Source organism: Myotis davidii, unplaced genomic scaffold (assembly GCF_000327345.1).
Source record: "Myotis davidii unplaced genomic scaffold, ASM32734v1 scaffold575, whole genome shotgun sequence".
In the NCBI taxonomy this organism is placed as follows: domain Eukaryota; kingdom Metazoa; phylum Chordata; class Mammalia; order Chiroptera; family Vespertilionidae; genus Myotis; species Myotis davidii.
In genome coordinates this window covers 7,166,014-7,171,557 of record NW_006290306.1, presented here as the reverse complement: position 1 = coordinate 7,171,557, position 5,544 = coordinate 7,166,014, and the positions used below count along the sequence as shown (strand labels likewise).

Here is a 5,544-nt window from a genome sequence, read left to right as displayed (position 1 = left end):
TTGGTTGGACATGCAGGGTTATTTTAGCTGAGGGACTCAGGGACAGACTCTTTGCAGGGTAACTTTGAGCTGAAGCTTAAATAGTTAGTACAAGTTCCTGCAACCTTCACATGTACAATACTGAAGTCAGTGTAGTCAATCCCTTTGAATAAGCATACACTTAGTTAAGTTTCTATTTTTTTCTCTCGGTGCTGTTATGGCCCCCTTCCCCTTCAATCCCACACAGCACCCACAGAGAGATCCACACATACCTTCCTGGGACTACTTCTTATTTTAGTCTTATTTAGAATATAATGATGATAGCCCAACACAAGGAGTATTTCTTTTTTTGCACTGTGGCAGTGTCTTTCTTAGAAAACTGTATGGGAGTTACTGTTAACCATGCTACTTATAATTATAGAGGACAGTTAAAATAAGTTAGAAGAGAAGGTGAAAATAAATGAGGAAGACTTTAAAAGCAACTTTATATATTTTCCTGCACTTGGCTCACAAGAAGATAGTCCTTCATATCTTATGGCCTCATGTGATATAACACTGCATGTCTTTGTCTGAGTTTCCAAATGATTTTGTAAAACAAATGACATAACAGTACAAAAAAAATTACATGAAGGCACAATTCCAATTACATAAACCCCATGGAGAATCAACTCCTCCTTACATTATCTGTGGGTTATTGCCCCACCCCAACTCCCAACAGAAATCATACTGTGTTCAGCCAAAATACAATGAGATGAGACAAGAAGCATGAATGAAGAAGAATGAACCCCAAACAAGGTTTTCTTGGGAACTCGATGATTGAATATACTCTCATGCTCCTCAGTTTTAAGTTTCTCAGCTATAAAATGAAAGTATATTAATGCATCTCTCCAAACGCTGCTATCATGAGATCACCCAACTCAAGAAGACTCAAAGTCTCCAGCATGTCCTCAGTTTCCTGGCCAATTTACTCAGTGTATAATATGAATATGGATGCCTTTTTTCAGACCTGTTAGTCAGATTAGGAATTGGACCTCCAGAACATATAATAAGTTTACTTTTAACTATAGGGGACTTGGTCCAACTCTCTTTTTAAGAAAGACATAAAAGCTTCTCCATATTCTTGGTTATAATTATGTTAATCCCCTTTCCAAAGTGGGCCTTCCTCAATGGCTCCTCATGAAGACATGTTATATTTGGGTAACAGTGAGTCATTATATTTGGCTCATTTCTCTTGGCTGTTTCTTCTTCAGTAGAACCATGCTGGAAAGTGCATGAAAAACGGTGGGTTTTAAATTCACTCTGATTCTGCACAGTCTTTTCCTCTGCACAAAATATAAATAATTCTTTCTTTTTAGGGTCGTTGTAATTGATCAAATAAATATGATTTTACATCTTTGAGCAGCCATTTTCATCCTTGACAATATGCTGAGCCCTATTCAAATCCTTTTACATATATCATCTGATCCAAATCCCCCAACAGCCCTATGAAAGAGACTATGATTACCCCCCTTTCCAGATGTAGGACACTTGGCCCACTGTTATTGTAAAAGGGGTCAGAAAAAGAACCCAGGCAGTCTGATACCAGAGCCAATGTAGGTCATTGTACGTAGTAGGTGGCAATCTTCTGGCAGGGAAACCCAGATCAGTAAAGACAGCAGGTCTGAATGGGCAGACACAGGCAAACTAATAAAGGAAGAGGAGGAAGATGTGCCTACAAAGTGTGGCAGTTAAGCCACCACATGGCAAGTAAGCTACCATGTTCTTGGTTAATACAATCAGATGGGCATCCAACTTATGATGAAGCCAGTACTTCACTGTGAGGTCAGAATATAGATATCAGACTATACCTGAGTAAAGAAGCTAGGAGTAGAGTCCTAACTTTGACAGAAAGGAATAAATATCACCAGTCAAATATAAACTGAGCCCAAAGGAAATGGGCAAATAATTGAATCTGGGCAGAGAAAGGGATAGGATTCAGCTATAGCCAGAGGGATGCCAAGAAAAGATCAGCTGAGGAACTGGAAGACTGGACATATGTGTTGGCTTACGTACATTTCTTTGCATGTGTTGTTGACCCCAGAGGCCTCAGCATTTAAGTCTGATTACAGCTATCATGATCAAAAGCTTAGGTATTACCAGGACATCTTCCAGGTTCAAGAGAAGAAAGCACTAGACTCTGGCCTGTAGTTAATGGTCATAATGATTTGTAAATGATGGAGAGCAAACATCTTTATAACTGGACCAGTGTGCTAGGGCTGCCATAACAAAGTACCACACACTGGATGGCTTAAAAAACAGAAATTTATTTTCTCACAATCCTGGATGCTAAAAGTCCAAAGTCAAGGTATTGTCATGGTTGGTTTCTTCTGAGACTTACAGACAGCTGTCTTCTCCCTGTGTCTTTTCATGGTTCTTTTTCTATGAGTTTGTCTTAATCCCATATTCTTATAAAGACACCAGTCATCTTGGATTAGGATTCACCCTAATGACCTCATTATAATTTAACTACCTCTTAAAGGCCCTATTCCATCTCTAAATGTAGTCACATTCTGTGGTTCTGGGGGGTCAGTACTATAACATATGAAGTTCAGGTAGACACAATTCAGCCCCTAACAACATTGAATGCAAGTTTGTTGGGGAATGGCTAAGAGAGATATATCATACCATTGTTCCACAAACCCCAGAGATCCTGAAAAGATTAGGCTACGTAAATAGCAATAATCATGTAATCATTTCTTCTATGGATAAAAAATTATACTCCTAATTTTTTAGTATCATAACATCTATCATTATGGTTCCCAGTACAGTTTTAAAATCACCAAGGATAGAGGACGATGTGTGATTATTCACTTTAAACAAAACATTTTAGTGCTAATGTGGAGCCAGTTTTATGAGATGCAAAGATAGATATGGCTAGGCCTGCATGTTTTAACAAAACGAGATTTCATGCTCTGTCCTCTTGTTCTTAGACACTTCTTTTCTGAAGTCAGAGAAATGAAATGGAAAGAAGCAAGGCAAAGAAAATTATTAAAAATGAATATGTATTTGTGTCAGTGTCCCTGAGGTGTTTTTTTTTTTCCTTTTTCTGATAGGTAGATGTGCGTGACAGAAATCACTTAGAAGCCTGCATGTTAAAACTTAACTCCTTTCTACTAAAGAACAAATAACTTCCACCTTTCAAAAAAGATTTCCTAAAAAAAAGAGAATGAACCACCTCCAGTGTTTGGGCTGGTGGATGGGACATAAGGTATCTTAAAATAAATTTTGAAAAATATACCACATTTTGGTTTTCATCAATTCCAAGTATAACTTACCAGGCATTCTCTTCAGCGTATGTTTAAATCCATGTGTATCTCAATGAAAATCCAATCCATATGTTTCTGATTCATTTACACTTAGATCATCAAAATATTGTTTTGCAAGAGCTATTTGAAGTCCAAAAAAGCTTTTTTTTTTTCTTAGAAACAGGAAATTGGTTTTTGCCAAGTGTAAACAAACACATTCTCCTACTCCCCGTGCTCATATTTTAATTGGAAATTTAGGAGAAAGAAGGTTAGAGAACTCTCTAAACCTGTCCAAAACCAAATTTATCCACTATATGGCATGGTACTGAAGTATGTTCTATGTTATTTATCTTTAATTTTTAACTGCCGTGTGTGTGTGTGTGTGTGTGTGTGTGTGTGTGTGTGAATTTCTCCATAACCAGTCTACATGTTTAAATTAAGCTTTCTGAATTTACTTTAATTTTCATAGAATTCTGTTTTTTATCTCAATCTTAAATTATTTCTGCTAGGAGGATATTGTTCTCAAGCATTTGTCTGATAGACTTTCAAATAAAATGGTACGCAGTTAGACTTTTCTCATGAACCTGTTAGTTTGGTCAGAGAAATGGCCCAAAAAAAGCACCACTACTTTGGGTGCTTAACTAAGATAAGTGGCCACATTGGTGCCACACTTAATCATTGTTCTTATTTATATTCTCTAGAAACGCAGTCAAAGTTTGGTGAAAGTTGCCAAAATATTATAGAGTAAAACATCTATCTGATGCAAGGGGACCCTTGATGGAACCCAGGGAATTGAACTCAAATAAAAGGGACCCAGAGCCATCAGCCTGTTATAGGAATCCCTATTGTGCACAAGAGACCTGTTATTATTTGGTATTTAGAAGCACTATTTCTGAACTTTGCCAATTTTTAAAGAGACGACTATCTGTCCATCTCCATGAATATTTAAGGCAAGAAGTAGATACACATGAATGTGCCAGTACCAAGGACTGGTTAAATGGGATGGTGACTCAAACTAAGTAATGATCAAGTAGGTGAGTAACCAGGTCAAAAGCACCAGAGGCTGGGTACAGACTCTGACCCTGAAAAATATTTGTAGTTAAAACCAAATTGCAAATGAAGGTCCTGAATCACTAGATAACACTAAAAGTAAGTAATCCTCTAAGAGCAGGAATAGAATGTGAGAGGGTGGGGTGGAAGCTGAAATGAAGCAAGAAGATTTAAGGCCTTTATCTGGATGGCAATAGACAACCATTCCCTTACTGGTGGCAGCCATGTGGTTATGGATGGGTTACCTCGGCTTAAAAATCTAGGCAGGTAATCCATGTAAGATCAGATGCTTGTATTAGCCTCCTTCCTAAGTAAACCAAATATTCGTTCCCCTACCAGCCTCAAAAGAACATCCTATGCTGGATGTAGCATGTGATATAGGAATGGGATATTGAGTACTAGAGTATAACTCAACATAGACCATGGGTGGGCAACCCTTGGCACGCATGCCAAACATGGCACGCCAGTAACTTTTGCTGGCACATGAAACCCTCTCTTATAATCTTCCATTTACAATTTTTTTATTGTTTTATTGCTTAAAGTATTACAAAGGGTATTACATATGTGTCCTTTTTTTTCCCCCCGCCCTTGACAATCCCCTGGCCTCTCCTACCCCCCAATGTCTTAAGTCCATTGGTTATGCTTATATGCATGCATACAAGTCCTTCGATTGATCTCTTACCCCCCTCCCTCCTGCCCCCCGACTTGTTTATTTTTCAGATAAATTCAGCGTAGGTTCATCTTAGATAAATAAATAATTTTAGAAACATGGTGGATGACGTGGACCAGCAACAAACTACCAACACTGTAGAAGAGCCCCTGGATCTTATCAGGCTCAGCCTGGATGAGCTAATTTATGTGAAAATGAGAAATGACAGAGAGCTTAGAGGTAGATTACATGCTTATGATCAACATTTAAATATGATATTGGGAGATATGGAAGAAACTGTGACTACTATAGAAATTGATGAAGAAACATATGAAGAGATATATAAATCAACAAAACGGAATATTCCAGTGCTTTTTGTCCGGGGAGATGGTGTTGTCCTAGTTGCCCCTCCATTGAGAGTTGGTTGAAACAAAGAATATATCTTGTGTGGAAATTAAGAAACTTTATATGATTGCGTCTTTAAAGGTAGAAGATATTCAAAAGAGAAACCTGCATAAATTTTGATATTAAGAAATGACCAAGGATTCTTCTGCTCCTGAAATGAGTTTATTTGCACATAGC

At 37.8% G+C, this 5,544-nt stretch overlaps 1 pseudogene across 1 annotated transcript; it reads left to right on the top strand.

Annotated features, from left to right (window-relative positions):
• The first annotated feature begins 5,077 nt into the window (after positions 1–5,077).
• Positions 5,078–5,536, top strand: LOC102752368 (annotated as a pseudogene). Its single transcript, XR_001513805.1, has one exon. The product of XR_001513805.1 is annotated as a U6 snRNA-associated Sm-like protein LSm3 pseudogene (transcript).
• The last annotated feature ends 8 nt before the right edge of the window (positions 5,537–5,544 follow it).